Source organism: Protopterus annectens, chromosome 10.part0 (assembly GCF_019279795.1).
Source record: "Protopterus annectens isolate FY-2018-M chromosome 10.part0, PAN1.0, whole genome shotgun sequence".
Taxonomy (NCBI): Eukaryota; Metazoa; Chordata; order Ceratodontiformes; family Protopteridae; genus Protopterus; species Protopterus annectens.
This window is the reverse complement of record NC_056744.1, coordinates 707314157-707330015: the sequence shown is the minus strand read 5'-3', so window position 1 is coordinate 707330015 and position 15859 is coordinate 707314157. Positions and strand designations below refer to the sequence as shown.

The 15859-nt window shown below is 37.0% G+C and overlaps 1 protein-coding gene across 2 annotated transcripts in view; it reads left to right on the top strand.

The window, feature by feature from the left end:
* The window catches only part of LOC122813289 (FRAS1-related extracellular matrix protein 1-like), a 1751891-nt gene that overhangs the window by 45338 nt on the left and 1690694 nt on the right, over positions 1-15859 (top strand). The window lies entirely within an intron of this gene.

Genomic DNA, 15859 nt, shown 5'->3' with positions numbered 1-15859 from the left:
TGTTGGAGGTACTATCCTATTCTCAACTGTCCAATTGTAGGTTCATAGGTGTTTACTAGGCTAATGACCACAAGGGCCTTTTTAAGCCTAGCCATGCATCTCAAATGTCTTCTTTCCTATCTAGTCAGCAAATTTTCTGGAATGTGAGACGTGCAAAAGCTACTATCCAAATACTTTCCAATGGCATTCTAATCAATATGTATAAAGGCAATTTGACTTGTGTTGTATTTATGGACCACACCAAGAAACTTAATTTGCGTGATCATAACACACTCTTTAGCACCCTTTCAGCTATATGTATTAGTAAAAAAGCAACAGTTTAGTTCAATAACACAGGAGGAAGATATAGCGCAAAAAATACATGACCACAATTTATGTAGCAGGACCTTTATAACATATCACATTCTTCTAGAATCTTGGCACAAGCCCTCAAGGAATCTGAGCTAACAGTTAAATAGAGCTGAAAAATCACATCATCAGGCTACTATATCAATAACTCATGGCTGGGTGTGGGTAATACTAGATTTACCCATGGTTGGTGTGGTTTGGTCATGAGTGTGAAGAGAAAAAGGAAGAATGTTTTATATACAAGTCACAGAAACTTAGTATGCTTGAGGAGTTGAGATACATGCAACTCTCAGGCTCCTGCATCTTGATGTACAGGTTGTAGAAATTTTTGTTTGCATCATTATAAAATCATAACATATTGGAGGCAATAAGTATAAGGTGTTGGTGGTGGTGGGGTACTTCACAAAGAGAGCAATGAGAACCAATAATGGTGATGGAATAGCCATTGAAGGAGACACGGAATGGAGTCAGAAATGGATGGAGTTAGATACTTGTATAGACAATGGTCCAAATTTTAGTAGGAGCCTAATATCCCAGTAGCAAAAAAGTTCGATTATATAAGTTAAATGATATACTGACATAACGTTTAGAATCTAGAATCCATAGTAATAATCTAGAATGTGGTCAACTTGGAATAACCTGAAAAAAAAAGCAAACTACGAAGGGAATAGAAATAAAACCTGTTGACAATATTTCCCCTCTGTAAAATCATCCAGGCACCTTGTCTATTACTGAAAAAAAACTTTTGGATGCAACAGAAAATGGAATAATAACAATGTTTCTATTATGATTTAGAATATATCTTCCTTTTATAGAATTCATTTGGTAGGTATTGGTATATTTATGTATGTTATAATACTGGACTCTACCATGCCATTTGTAGTGAGAGTAAAGGTTAGGGTGGAATACAGACAAACTTTTAATCTACCTGTCTGTCTATCTTTCTCTCTCTCTCTGTCTGTCTGTGTATTGCATTTGGTAGTCAGAGTAAAGCACACTGACCAGTTAGACCATTTCAAGGTTCAGCCTTGGGACTCAGAGATTGAAACAGCAAAGATATGTAAGACAATTATGAGTACATATGAACAGAATAGATAAGTACTTTGAAATGTATTATACATGACTACAATTTATACATGTTTATACAATACAGTTAGTCATAAAGATAATATGAACAGTAATACAGCTGCAGTGAATGCAGTCTATATTGTCATACTTGCAAATTATAATGTTATGATATTTTATTATAATATTCATAGTTGAATATTTCTGAATGTTAATTGTATGGGGATTATGTTATTACGGTCTATAAAACAAGTTCATTATTTTTAGCTTTTCGTGGTTTGGCTATGAATTTGTGTTAGTATATATGCATGTCTATGCAGTAAAAGAAGTTAATACTTATGAAGATGATTATATTGCATATATCTCACATTTATATCTATTAAATCTACTGGTGTGAAATGTAGAGCATCTGTACTATATGGTTGAGAAAACTAGATAGTAAAGAGTACTGTCTAGCAGGCCTGGTGGTCTCTGAAGTAGAAGGGACTGTCAATAGTGAAAGAGTTAAAAGGTACAATAAATACATTTTGTATAGGTTTAGCTGTGATGATGGTGCAGAAAAATGCAATTGCTGTTGGTAGGAAGGGTCATAAGTTCAAACTGTGTGAGTTGAGAGAGCAATCAAAAGTAAGTATTACTAGGGAAAGAAAGCAGTATATTGATAATTCTTGAGATGCATTTTTCAGAGAATAAGTGACCGTTGTTTATAACAATAAGAGGAAGTTAGTAGATGCAACAAATGCATATTCCACAAAAATGAGAAAGCCTGTTTAGGCAGCACAGAAATATAGTGAGAACAGTTTACAGGTTCAGATGAGGTCTGTAATTCCAGATTATGTACCTAACTATAGTAACAACAGCTTAAACGTTAAAGTGAACTCTGTAATACTAAAAAGGGCGATATGCATTTATCTCTATTTATCTATCGGTCTGTCTATCTTATTTTATTTGTTAGTGGGCTTGTTTGTGCTAACTGGATACCTGCTAAGACAGCAGCAGCTTACAGCCTGCCAAAGGAGGTTTGCAGTAGCTGCAGTGTATTGTATCATGGCTGACTGCAGTTTCTGTCACATAAATATATGAAGAAAGACTTTATAAAAATAAAGTGCAGCGTCTTCTTTGAGGAAAGAGACAGATGACTGAGAATGCAGACAAAGGCATAATTGATTTCGACCTGCAATTGTGGCACCAATCCTGATTCCATGCTTAGTTTCTCTCAAGAGCTTCCAACAGCTGTTTCAGTCCATTTACACATTGTTGCTATATGGAGATAAGAGAGCTAGAGGGAGGAAAGGAAGACGCAGTGTTGTAATGACTGCCAGCTGGCAGGAACACAGCACGTAATGTGGTGGGGAGGGAAAAAATAAAGTGCTGCAGGGCAAAAGTGCAGCCCATAGTAAACATGAATGACGCTGCCATTTTAAAGAACAAGAATTCAAATATGACAGACCTGTGAGTCACTAATGACTTACGATGTGAAGATATGGTGATCCTACAAATGGGACTATTCTGCTTTACGAGAAAAGACAGATAGTGTTGTGGGAAGACATAAACTACCAGCAGATATGTGAAACTACAGATATACTCCAATTCCTTCTCTCCCTCTAACCCTTTAAAATAATATCATATGAACTACAGAGCAGAAAACTACATGGCATTGTTTGCCTCTCTTATTATGTACTTTATGTTATTAATGCGTTTTTTTTTTTCTGCAATAAACATTTATGGCCTGTTAAAAAGTAAGCATGTTTATGATGGAGCTGGATACTGAAGGGCATCCAACTATGGTCTTGCAGTAGCTGTTCTCAGTCATTTTACATGGCTCCTATTAAAGGAATATAGCTGGGAAAAGTGGTATCACTAGCATTCGTCCTTTGTGTGTGTGCAGGGCTCTTAAATGAGGCATAGATACATGGACATTTGTTTTCTTAGAAAAGTAAGCTCTACACTGTTTGCATGATTTGTCTATTAAAGTATAGCTGAGTATTTTAGTACTTTGTAACTGCTGTTTCCTGCTAATTTTCATGCCAAATTATTGATTCTTTTTTAAGCTGCTGAACTCATTCTTGTACAGCTTATTTTTTCCAGCATGACAAATTAAACATGTTATCATGCTGTTAAAAACAATTTATCCTACTTGTGGTGCCATTCTTTGAAACGTTCGGGTAAAGGTAGAGTAAAGGAAATGCAACATTCATTTCTAAGTGCATGAAAAAAAAAACAAATTGCCATGTCTTTTAAATATGAACTTATAAGCATATGCAAACAGTGAATTAATATTGACCACTTAAGGTCAGGCATTTATTGGAGAGCCATTTGAAGCATCTATACATTGGTAGGTAGAGGTGACTGGTATAGGGAACTTACTGCCAGGAATGAGTTTGAACTTGTCGTACATAGAAAGGCATTATTATGTACAAGACAAGAATGGTGAAACTGACAAATTAAGCAGCAAAGCTTTAGCAGCAGAAAAAAAATTAATTATCTGTCGGTGGAGGATTGTAATAGGGGCAAATTGGATGGCAACATGGGGTAGCAGCAGCATTTTCTAATCAACTCAGTTGACTCAATTCGTGCCTTGACCATGACTTACTTTCAGTGAATGAAATGTGCTTGTCACTGTGCTTTGAAAATCAAGCTGCAGCAGGTGTGTGTGTGTGTGTGTGTGTGTGTGTGTGTGTGTGTGTGTGTGTGTGTGTGTGTGTGTGTGCAAAATGCCCCGGTCAGAGAGCACCATCTGGTTAAATGAATTACTCAGATCCACACAGTAGGTACTCACAATCAAACCATCTTCCATAACTACAGAAAGCAGGAGCCTTAACCCACTTCATCAATGGCCAAACTTCCATTAACTTCAGCTTTTTGTTTTCTTTGGTAAATCACTGAGGATTACATTCAATGTTAGTCATCAGAGATTCATAGCTTTTTTGGTTCACAAAATGCATACTGATGCAAAACCTGTTATTCTGTTAAATTTTTAAGTGATTTCATTAACCATATATTGCTTTTGAGAAAATATAACTTTGGCCTAGGCTCCTCAATGATTCCCTGTAACTAAATACGAACCAGAGTAGTTATGATATAGAAAAAGGAAATTGATTTTAGTAAGCATGAGGATCATCATATGAACCACGCTCCTTGGATGTGGTCCTTGGTTAACTTATTCTGTTGAATGTTGACACTGTTTATTATTTAGATGCCAATAAACTGGAAAGCTTGATGTCTATGAGTTTTATGTTAATTTTTTTAAAATATGAATACATTTTTAATTTAGCATATTTTTGCCTGCACACAGGTGTGAAATGCACTGTGTATGGTCTCCAACAATTTGTCTAGCACTTTGTCCAGGCAAGTAAGGTTATGAGTTGTTAAAGAGCTGCTTCTTGTAGTAGATGGTTTGATTCCCTCAGCCTTCATTTGTCTTCTAAGTGATTCTGACCAAGTTAATTCAACATAGAGTACTCCTAGTCTGCTCTTGAAAAGGGATACTTGCATCCGATGGCTGTCCCTGGCTGTTAGCAAATGCATTACACATTTGTCTTTTGAATTCATGCATCTTTTACACAGCCACTAAATTAATGAAAACTAAATGAAAACTCCAGCCAAGCTAGAACTTCCACTGAGTGACCTCTCAAACCTCCTGTATCATAGGCATATGGGATATATGCAAATGACCCTTATGAACATCAGGTATTTCAGCTATATGGTAATTCTAAATGCCCATGACTTTTTTTCTTTTTAAGTCATTTCAATGGACAACTTCAGGCTAATAAAGCCAAACCCCACTAGCTGTGGATATGCATATTTTGGCCTTCTTATGACCTCATCAGCACAGCACAAGCAGAGTGTTTGACTAAGCCTAAGAAACACAGGGCTGTTATATCCAGCTGATGGACATCGTTAACTCTGAAGAAGCCCTATAAAGGGTGAAAGCGCTTAGTTCACGTGTTTTTTTATCTACTTTTATTTGTTTTAATTGTGAATAAAGTGGTATCACTGCTTCATAGCTCAGCAGGTATTTGTTTTTATTCATTTTGCAACACATGCATTTATTCTTGGTCCTACAAATGTATATGGGGGCATTGTTTGAAAACAGCCAGAGACCAAAGAAACAATCTGCCACTAATATGATTAATTATACTAAAATAATGAAATATAACCATCTAAGTGGCCATTTTCCATGTTATAAAAATAAAGATTATCACTGTGAATAAGCATACCATATCAGAACTGCTCTAAAAAGAAAATCATCTTTTCAGGATTGCCAAGATCTAGCCAACATTAGACATATTGAGCCAAAATATACCAATTGTTTAAAAAAATCCAAAAATATATACATGTTAACTTTCTTTCTCTGTAACCACAACTCTACAGTCAGCTCCATGGAATAGAGGGTTAAAATCCTAACTATGACCCAAGTGACCCTAGTTCATTTAACAGCCGAGGCAAGATAAGAGAGAGAGATAGACATAGAGGGACACAAGGACAACAATACTATGTCTGCTCACCTCTTGAGGGAGAGTGGGAAGCATTCATGCTTGGGGTATGTATTCTATGCTAAAGTTCCAGGTCAAGACCCTAGAATGGATGGAACCACTTGCTGAAATGGAGGAAAGTTCCTTTGAGGGTCACATGACTCTTGAAGCAGGTGAAACAATCACATCAGCCCAGTTCCTACACTCTCCATGGAAATCTATTGTCATGCACAGGGGAACATAGGGTTATACACAATGGATCATACATACAACAATAAACCCTAATCACCCATGTGGATTGTGGTATCAGTCTTGGCATGCTTATCTCTCATCCATCAAGGAATGACTGGGTTGCAGGTTTCTCACCCTTGGGTGAATAAATGGATTAATAGACTGGATGGGGTAGCTCGATGATCAGGGAAAGCAGAGGAAGGCTTGATGGTAAGAAGTAAACAGACAAGACATATTACCAGTGTACACTGCCCCCACATATCACATTGCCACCTTTGTAAAGTCACCTAAAAACTGCCATAACCTGCATGACATCCATAAAGACACTAATCTTTATCTGCTCTTTTGTCATTCCTGCCCTTATGACCATTGAGCTTCCCCCTTGCTTACTCTGTTAAACCCATCATTCCCTCTCTAGCTAGAGTCTAAAATTCCATTTATTCCTTCTAGGGGGGAGATTCAACCAGTGGTGAACAGTACTGTCATCCATTGATGATGAGGGATTTTTTTTGATATGCCTAAACCCCTTAACGCATGCCTGGTATTAGCTTTAAAAATCACTTTTGCAAGAACCATAATTCATGAAGGCTGCCCTTCATGCATTGAAACCATGTTCTCATGTGGTCTCCAATCTCTGATGGGAATTCTACCAAGGGACAGTGTGCCCTACACATGAGCCCCATGTCTGGACTCAAAAAGAGAGAGGTGAGTCAGCTGAATTCCATGACTTTTCCCTTTCCCCATGCAACTTCTTGTGGGTACCCAAGCTGCTAATCTAACCTGAGCCTCCTTGGTCATAGTAAGTAAAGGCTTTTTCCCCCTCTGTGCAAATGGAGATGACTAACATGCTGAATTATGATGTCACCAACACAAATATATACACAGTGATGCATATTCACAGGACCCATGATAATGTACGCTCAAAGTGAGAACTTTGTAAGCAAAATGTTTAAACATTTTTGATAAACCCAATCTGTAACAACAATAAAACAGGTTGTGGATGAGTATTGTATAGCAGAATTAATCTAATGTGATGATCAGCACTAGACCCTCAATGCAAAGTGCATCACCAAAGCCTACTTTCCTGTCCCTGACTGTGACTTATTTATATTTGGTTAAATATTCTCTTATAAAGCTTAAGTAAAACATTGGCATTATTACAGTTCAGTAACTGCTATGTTAATTTTTTATTTCTCTGATGTACATAATGCTTGTATCTACAGCTGGAGTTTGAACAATTATTGTAGAAGTACTTACTGGAAGTGTAGTTATGCTGAAAAAAAAAAGAAAGAAAACAGTGTTGTAAATGCACCTACACAATAAAATGGTATCTTACTACATTCTAAAAATGTCACACTAGTTTAGTTGCATAGCTATGGGTAATTGAATTGCAGTTTTCCAGTGAAGATTTCAAAGACTGCCTGCTTTCTAAGCACCCCATCTGATCATCTGTCCTTTCAAGACAAGTGAATTTCTTTGATCATGTATGGGAAAAACAGAAACAGGGGTGTCTGCAGACCATGTATGTACTACAGTGTTAGCTACAGCTATGATGATTAAATAGCAAGTAGATTGCTATGTAAAGGCAAGCACATATTTAATAGTTCTCAGTTAAAATATAAAGTGTCTAAATGGGACAGTGCCCCCAGTTTTTATTACTGTTCTACTGCCATGAGTGCAACAGATAAATACTCATCTCTGTCTTTTTAGTTATTTTGGTCTATAAGGATCTCTTTTAAGCATATTGTTAAAATGCAGGCATTATTACATTTGCTTTGAATGATTCTCTCGTAAGGGTTGTGGGATGTTTAATTTATAAATACAGAAGGGGTGGCAATACTCGGACAGGTAGTACAGAATATTAAGACTATCCACTATTAACAAGTTGCATCTTCTTGTCCAGTATTTGATTTCCAATGTCTGCTTTTGCCTGCTATGTGACTCTGAGCAAGTTACCTAACCAGACAGTGCTCCAAGACTGAGTCTGAGAAATGTTAATGTGAATCACTGTTATACCCCAAATCAATAAGAGAAACATCAAACTTTTTCAAAGACACCTAGAAGTAAATTCACATGTATCGACTGTGTATAATACTAACTGTCTTCATTATTTACTTCCTTGCGTTTACTTTTCATATTTAAGGGCATTGTTGACTACAAGTGATAACATTTTTTTCTGGCATGTCATATTATATCATGTTTAAGAAAAGCCCTTCTGAGATCGTCATCCATTTGATATTCAACATAAATATTTAATCTGCTACATGGATCCAAGTTAGAGCATTTGAAGGGGTAAGGTTTCTCAGAATACACACAATTCAATTCTAGTAGAACAATATTACATACATAGTTACATTAATTGTTAAGTCCATAAATGGCTAATATATAACTTGCTAGTATGGAGAAAATGTAACGGTTAGTCTTTCCTATTTTACAGAAATAAGAACCTAAGACTTATCATATAGGTAATCTAACTGAAATGGATTATAGTTAGAGTAAAGAAGCAACAGATCTTGGATTAATTTATAAATTGTTCAAATGTTAATTACAATAACTTAATACCAAAGACTTGTAGAGTTCAATTTGCATTACTATTTCCGTACTGACACACTAAAGTCTTTCGACTTTTCCCAGTTAGGGGTTGCCACAGCGGAACTCTGGTCCACTAATGATTGGCAGTGGATTTTTACAGTATCAAGTTGCCAGCCCGATACCCAGCCTTCAAAGAAGGCACACCCATTCACGCACGCAGCTACCTGTCTTTAGACATCACTCGACCATGGGGTGGACATGCAGACTCCACACAAAAGGCGCTCCAGCCAAGAATCGAACAGGAGAATATCTTGCTGTGAGGCGGCAACTCTAACCGCTGCACCACCCTGACACACTGAGAGGTGTAAATGATTTGACTGCTTGCAAAAGTCATTTTGGACTAAGGAGAGACTGGGATTTTGGATGCAGATCCTTAAGGAGAATAACAACAGTCATACAGAAAATTATATTCATAAAGTAGCAGAAAGTATTCTAAGAACTAAGTCAACACAGGAATGTAGAAAGGAGATTTTGGCAATAGGGATGACTCAAATTAGGGGTACAGAGAATACAAAAGAGAGTAGTAGAATTTACTGGTTAAAACTGACAAAGAAGCCAATGTATTGGGAGAAAATATTAGAGATGAAAAGGTAATAGTATGGGAGGAGACCAAGAAGACATTTGTACTGCAGGCTAGAGACTGCCTTCCCTACCATGGATTGATATCTGAGTAACGAAAAAGAGAAAAAGGACAGGAAAATCCTACGTGAAAACCCTGACCCGGTACAGTTTTTAAGTGAATCTAGAACAGAAGCTGCTGGTAAAAGGGAATAATTATTAGGGCATATAAAATACTGTACTATAAATATAGAAACAATCAGAGGAGGTTTGAAAAGATTGGAAAGAGAGACTGGATAAGCTATTCACAAGCAAACACTGGGAGAGCATATGTATGTCTCCCAAATATGCAACGAAGTGTAGAAGATTTAGGATTTTTCCTTGGAAGTGTTTGCATAAGTATTTTTATATGCCCAGCAGACTCCAGACTTATTTCTCGGGTAGATGTCAAATGATGGCGGTGTGATGGGGAAGAAGGACATAAACAGGAACATGTGTTTTGGGAGTATAATAACTTAGCAGACTTTAAGAAAATTCTGTACAGAGTACTCTGTCAGGAATACTGTGTGAGCAAATGAGTGCAAGTAAGGAAATTACGTTTTAAACTGGGCTACGTGAAATGAATTGCCTAGATATAGTAAGACCTTGTTAAAATTACTTCAGATGGCTGCCAAAAAGGCAATTAATAGGAAATGGAAATCAAAGTCTAAACCAGCTGCATTTGAAGTATTGAATATTGTAGTGGAGATAAAAGAACTGGATGTGGGATCTTTAGAAAAGGGTAGGAGCAAATTATATAGAAAAAATGGACGTTTTGGGTATAACACATGCAGAGTAATGTTTTGGAGGAGAGCATACCTCTCAACCTCTTAGTGCAAGAAATCTGAAAAAAAACCCTACAAAATGGGGGGACAAAGGCCCAAAAATAGGCACAATTTTTAAACATCGCTCTTATATAGAACATTGCTAGAGTAACAGGGTTTGTTTTAATATACATTTTGAAGGATTTGAAGTCTGAATCTCAAATCTATGTCATTATTTAGTGACTTCAGTCCTTAGATCATCCCAGTGATTTGCCAAAAAACGCAAGTTTTGTGAGGAACAGACCAAAAATATGAGCCAAACATCTGGACATTCTGTAAAAATCTGGACAGTTGAGAGGTATGGAGGAGAGAGAGGTTTATGGAAAGGCAGGAATTAATTAATATGTTGAATTGATGAAAAATATACAAAAGAATCTGTGTGGTGTATAAAGTCTGTAACCAGAATAATGTTAATAATAATAATAATAATAATAAAAAAAAAAGAAAACAATTTGCTGAATCTGCACTCTTTGGCATTGTGACATTGTCACAAAGAGGTAAGTTCCCCTGTCGATTCATAACTGTTCTTTCTTTTGTGCCATTGAAGACTACACTGCACATCAGCTATTAGTATATAAACATAGCAAAATGTTTGCTACAGTTTATACCTGCCTGCACTCATGTTTTAATTTAAAACAGAAAAATATTATTTTTAAATTGTAATAAACTACTTGCTACAAATGTAGCAAACAGTTGCAGCAGCTTATACCCCACCTGCACTGAATGCTACAGTGCTCAGGTAGCAAACAGTTGCTATAGTTAAGACCACACATGAAGTAGCACAGTGCTGAGGTTTGAATGGAAATGCAATACCTGCTTTTAAAAGCTGATATTGCATTAAGGGGAGATCAGGATCGACTGATCTCAACCCTAGCACTTTGCACCCGGGCAATAACAGCTCTTGCCCTGCCCTAGATATGGTACTGCTTACAAGGATGTCCCTTTTTTGAGTTCAGCAGGAAATTCAGATGACAGTGATGGTTATGCCAATGAGGCTGTATGGCTTCCTCCATACTGTTGGAAAAGGCATTTGGGAAATCACAGTATTGGTTCTGCTTTGGATATAAATATTTTTTTGGCTGCTGATTACCAAATGAGATATATATTTTTTATACTGATGAATGTATTGCTTTAATTTTGAGGCCACACAACTGTTATCAATGTTGATTCACAGCAGTTCATTATTGCTTTTGGTCGTGCTTTGACTGGAAGCAGTACATGTATGGGTAAAGTGTTTTTGCTTGGTATCTAGGGGAAAGGTTAATGATTGGTATGGATCTTTTTGAAAATAAGAAGTGGATACAAAATTAGAAATGCGCATTGTAATAATCCTCACAAAAGCTGTGCCTCACCCATTGTTACACACACACACACACACACACACACACACACACACACACACACACACACACACACACACACACACACACACACACACACACATATACACACACAGTTGTTCTTTGGTAAGGGAATGAAATTTGTAGTATTATTTAAAATTGCTTGGTGTGTAATGAGAAATATTTTTTTCTTGTCTGATGCAAATATAGTACAAAACTATAAGACAGATATGTAGTACAGTTTACGAGGGAAAAAAGGCTTATTCCTAAAACTATTTGAAAAGTGAAAGAGGGCGGAATGATGACAGTGCTGGGACAGATCACAGTGATAAAAAAAAATTACTTGTTTCTTGCCTTTCCTGCAACTAGTCTAGTCCAGCTACAGATTTGCTATATCCAGGACTGTATGTAAGCTTCTGAGCCCCCCAAGCCTATCTGTGTTGGAGGGAAGCCTCCTAGCTTATCAGTGGGAGTGGTAAGCACTAGATAACCTATCTACCACATAAGGAGTGGTTTCTGACCCAGAAATTGTAGTTATTGGCCATTTGGGCAGTTTTTCCATCTCTCTCAACTTCCTGATTTAAAAGCCCACATTTGCACTTGCCCCCCCCCCCTCCTGTAACTAGTCTAGTCCAGATACAGATTTGCTGTATCCAGGACTGTTTGTAAGCTCCTGAGTCCCCCAAGCCTTTCTGTGTTTGGAGGGAAGCCTTCTAGCTTATCAGTGGGTGTGGTAAGCACTAGGTAATCTATATACCACATAAGGAGTGGTTCTGGCCCAGAAATTGTAGTTATTGGCTGTTTGGACAGTTTTTCCATCTCTCTCAACTTTTTGATTTAAAAGCCCACATTTGCAATTGTTTCCCCCCTTTCCTGTAACTAGTCTAGTCCAGATACAGATTTTCTGTATCTCGGACTGTTTGTAAGCTCCTGAGCCCCCCAAGCCTTTCTGTGTTGGAGGGAAGGCTGCTAGCTTATCAGTGGGAGTGGTAAGCACTAGGTAACCTATCTACCACATAAGGAGTGGTTTCTGTAGTTACTGGCCTTTTGTGTCAGTTTTTCCATCTCTGATAAATCAAAAAGTCCAGCACAAACCAAGTGGATCAATTAGCATTTATTGAATATAAAAGGTGGCTAACCCAATAACAACAAACCGGTTTCGGCTTTAGATAGCCTTCCTCAGTGTTACTGCTTGGAAACACACACAGTGTTTAAATAGTACATACTAAATTGCTGTTGTCCCCCTATTGGTGCATAGAAAATCAATTATGTTCATTCAGGCCAGTTTTAGAGAGATCTCCCAACCTTACTATCCAGCCTGACTCTTTTTCATTGAGTTTGTTATGCCACCCTGACTTGCACATTCTATTTCCCTGAATTTTATCTATACTAATGAATTGGAATTTAGCGGTATGATGGGTTAAAGTATGTTTATAGAGGGCATTTGTAAGCCTTTTATTCCTTATACCACTTAGATGCCCACTGATCCTAAATCTTAGTGGATGTGAAGTTTGTCTGACATAGAAAGCAGAACAAAAGCATCTAGCTAAGTAAATAACCCAATTGCTACTGCAATTTCCCATAGTGTTAATAGCATATATTTTTGAAGTGTTGGTGCTGGTAAACTCCTTAGTTTTATACATGTGTGCACAAGCACTGCAATGTCCACAGGGACCACTACCTGTCAACCTATCCCCAAATAAGGTAGTCTGGTGTAAATCGGTGGTGGAACTCTTTTTGTAGTGAGTAAGGTATGAGTTAATTGTCCTTCCTCTATGATAAGAGTATAGACACTTAAGGGGAAGAATATTAGCCAGGCATTCATTAGCTAGTAAAATGTTCCAATGGTTATTAATGATATCCCGAAATGCGTTTGTGTTACGGCCATAGGTGGTAATCAAATGAATATTCTGAGATGTATTTTTGTTCACTGTATCAAGCTTTGGTCTATACTGTAATAATTCCTCCCAGTCAGACCTAGCAGCATGCATACTAGAACTGTGTATGGTCCCCATCTGATAACCCCTACTGAGGAATCTATTACACAGATCCTTTGTACTTGAATTGTAAGCTTGATTAGTGGAGCAGATATGTTTAATTTGCAAAAATTGTGATTTTGGTATATTGTGAATAATATGAGGTAGATGGTGACTGGTGGCATGAAGCAATGTATTGAATTGTGGAAATTTTCTGAATGTTTCTGGTTTCAATGTGTTGTCCAAATTCCTACTTATCAACATATCTAGGAACGTAATCTTGTTCCTATCCCAATTCAAAGTGAAATGGATACCCCATTTATTTTTGTTTAAATAATCCACAAACTCCAATAAATAAGAGGTGTCTCCTTTCTATACCAACCAGCAATTGTCTAAAAAGCGACACCAGATGTCCATGTTGTCCAAAAATAAATTGTGGGGCTCATCATAGATTAGCTGCTCCCCTATGTAACCCATGAACAGGTCTGCATAAATGGGAACAAAGGATGCTCCCATTGCAGTGCCTTTGACTTGCCAATAACATTCATTCTGAAAATAAAAAAAATTTTTAGTTAGAACATGTTCTGTAAGGCAGGTTATCAATGTGTTAAAACCTGGTGGATAGAGGTTCACTTTATCTAACCAATACTGTATAGCTTCTAAACCTGCCCAGTGGGGTACGTTCGTATAAAGGGCCGTCACATCCAGGGTGCAAAGTATCCAATCCGTTCAAGTTGAATGTCCCCAATAATTTGCAAAAATTGGGTGGTGCCCTTAAGTCTGGCCCTGACCTGTGATAATAGAGGCTGTAAATACTTTGTAAGGAATGCTGACAATGGCTCCGTTAAGGATCCCTTACCTGAAACTATTGATCTACCTGGTGGTTCCCTAGGATCTTTATGTATTTTCAGTAATAAATATATTTATTGTGATGTAGGATCAGGAACCGTAAGATGATATTTAGTTTCCTGTGTAATAATGCCTTCTTCAAATGCCAGTTGTAAAAACTGATCTATCTCTTTCTTGAAATTAAGGTCCAGATGCATACTCATGTAGAAAATTTTCTTAGATAATTGTTATTCTGCCTCCCTAAGATATTGCTCCCTATCCATCACAACAATAGCCCCTCCTTTGTCAGCTGATAAAATGACTAAATTGTGGTTATTACTGAGTTTAGTTAGAGCTACCTGTTCATCCTTGGTTAGATTCTGTTTGGTATTAGAATAAATCCTACCATGAAAATGTAAATCTTTAAGAACACATTCTCTAAACACTGAGACATGCCTGTCCATGGGTGGCATAAATTGTGACTTGCGAAATCGGAAGTCAGTAGATCTTTGAGTTTGATCCTTCTCTGAAAAGAAAAAATTCAGGGGTGAAGTTCTACAAAAGTCATTTATATCATTGACCAAAAAATATTCATTAACAAAAAAAGCAGGAACAAAATTTAATCCCTTGTTAAATAACTTTATTTCATCATCCGTAAGATTATGTGATGAAATATTGTGTACATTGTTGTTACTTATGATAACATCTGTTTCAAGAGTTGCTCTATGTTGTTTATTGGCCCTGTGCTTTCTACCCCCTATGTCTTTTGACCCTAAAGGGTCATTCACTGGTTTCCTCTTGGCTACAGGGGACTCTTGAATGGGGAGAGAATCTATATCAGTAACAGATGATGACTCATCACCAGAAATTGTCTCAGAAAGCTCAGTTCTATTTCTAAGAATAGATCTGGGTCTTTTTCTTTTCTTGATATATTTTTGTGTGGTATCTTGAAAGCGAACATTTCTTTGTGTATTAAATGGTTTACTTTTTTGGTAATCACTAACATCCCTATTAAATTTATCATTTTTTTTTCTTTTTTAGATGTTGTTCTAATTGTGATAACTCTTTAGCTAGGGTGTTTAAATGTATATTAAAAGTTGTTTCCCCCTTGTAAACCTTGGCTTCCTCACAAATTTGTTTAACCTCCAAAAATTCTTGTTTATAATACGTTCATGATACATACTAAGGGCTTCCACAAATAACATGGATGCCTGATGTTGGGCTTGAGCCCAATCTTGAGTAAGCTGTTCATCAATCTGACTAACCAAAGGTTGCATTTTTATTCTGAGTCCACGTGGAGTAATATCTTTGACCTTATAGGCTTTAAAAAGCCTTAAATGCCAAATATGCAATCTTAACATCTTAATGCTTTTGGTTGTTTAGAAAATATTAAAGTACATGGTTCTCCTATGAGTTTGTTATTACTAACCATATCTCCTTGGTCAGCTGGTATTAGGCCAAAAATTCCTACATCATGCCGGTCTGCAGACAGACCTTCTAGCAATGTAATTAAATCCATGTTGGGGCCCCTTATGCTCCTAAAAAAGAACAAAATACCAATATAAATGGGTGGATATTCCGAT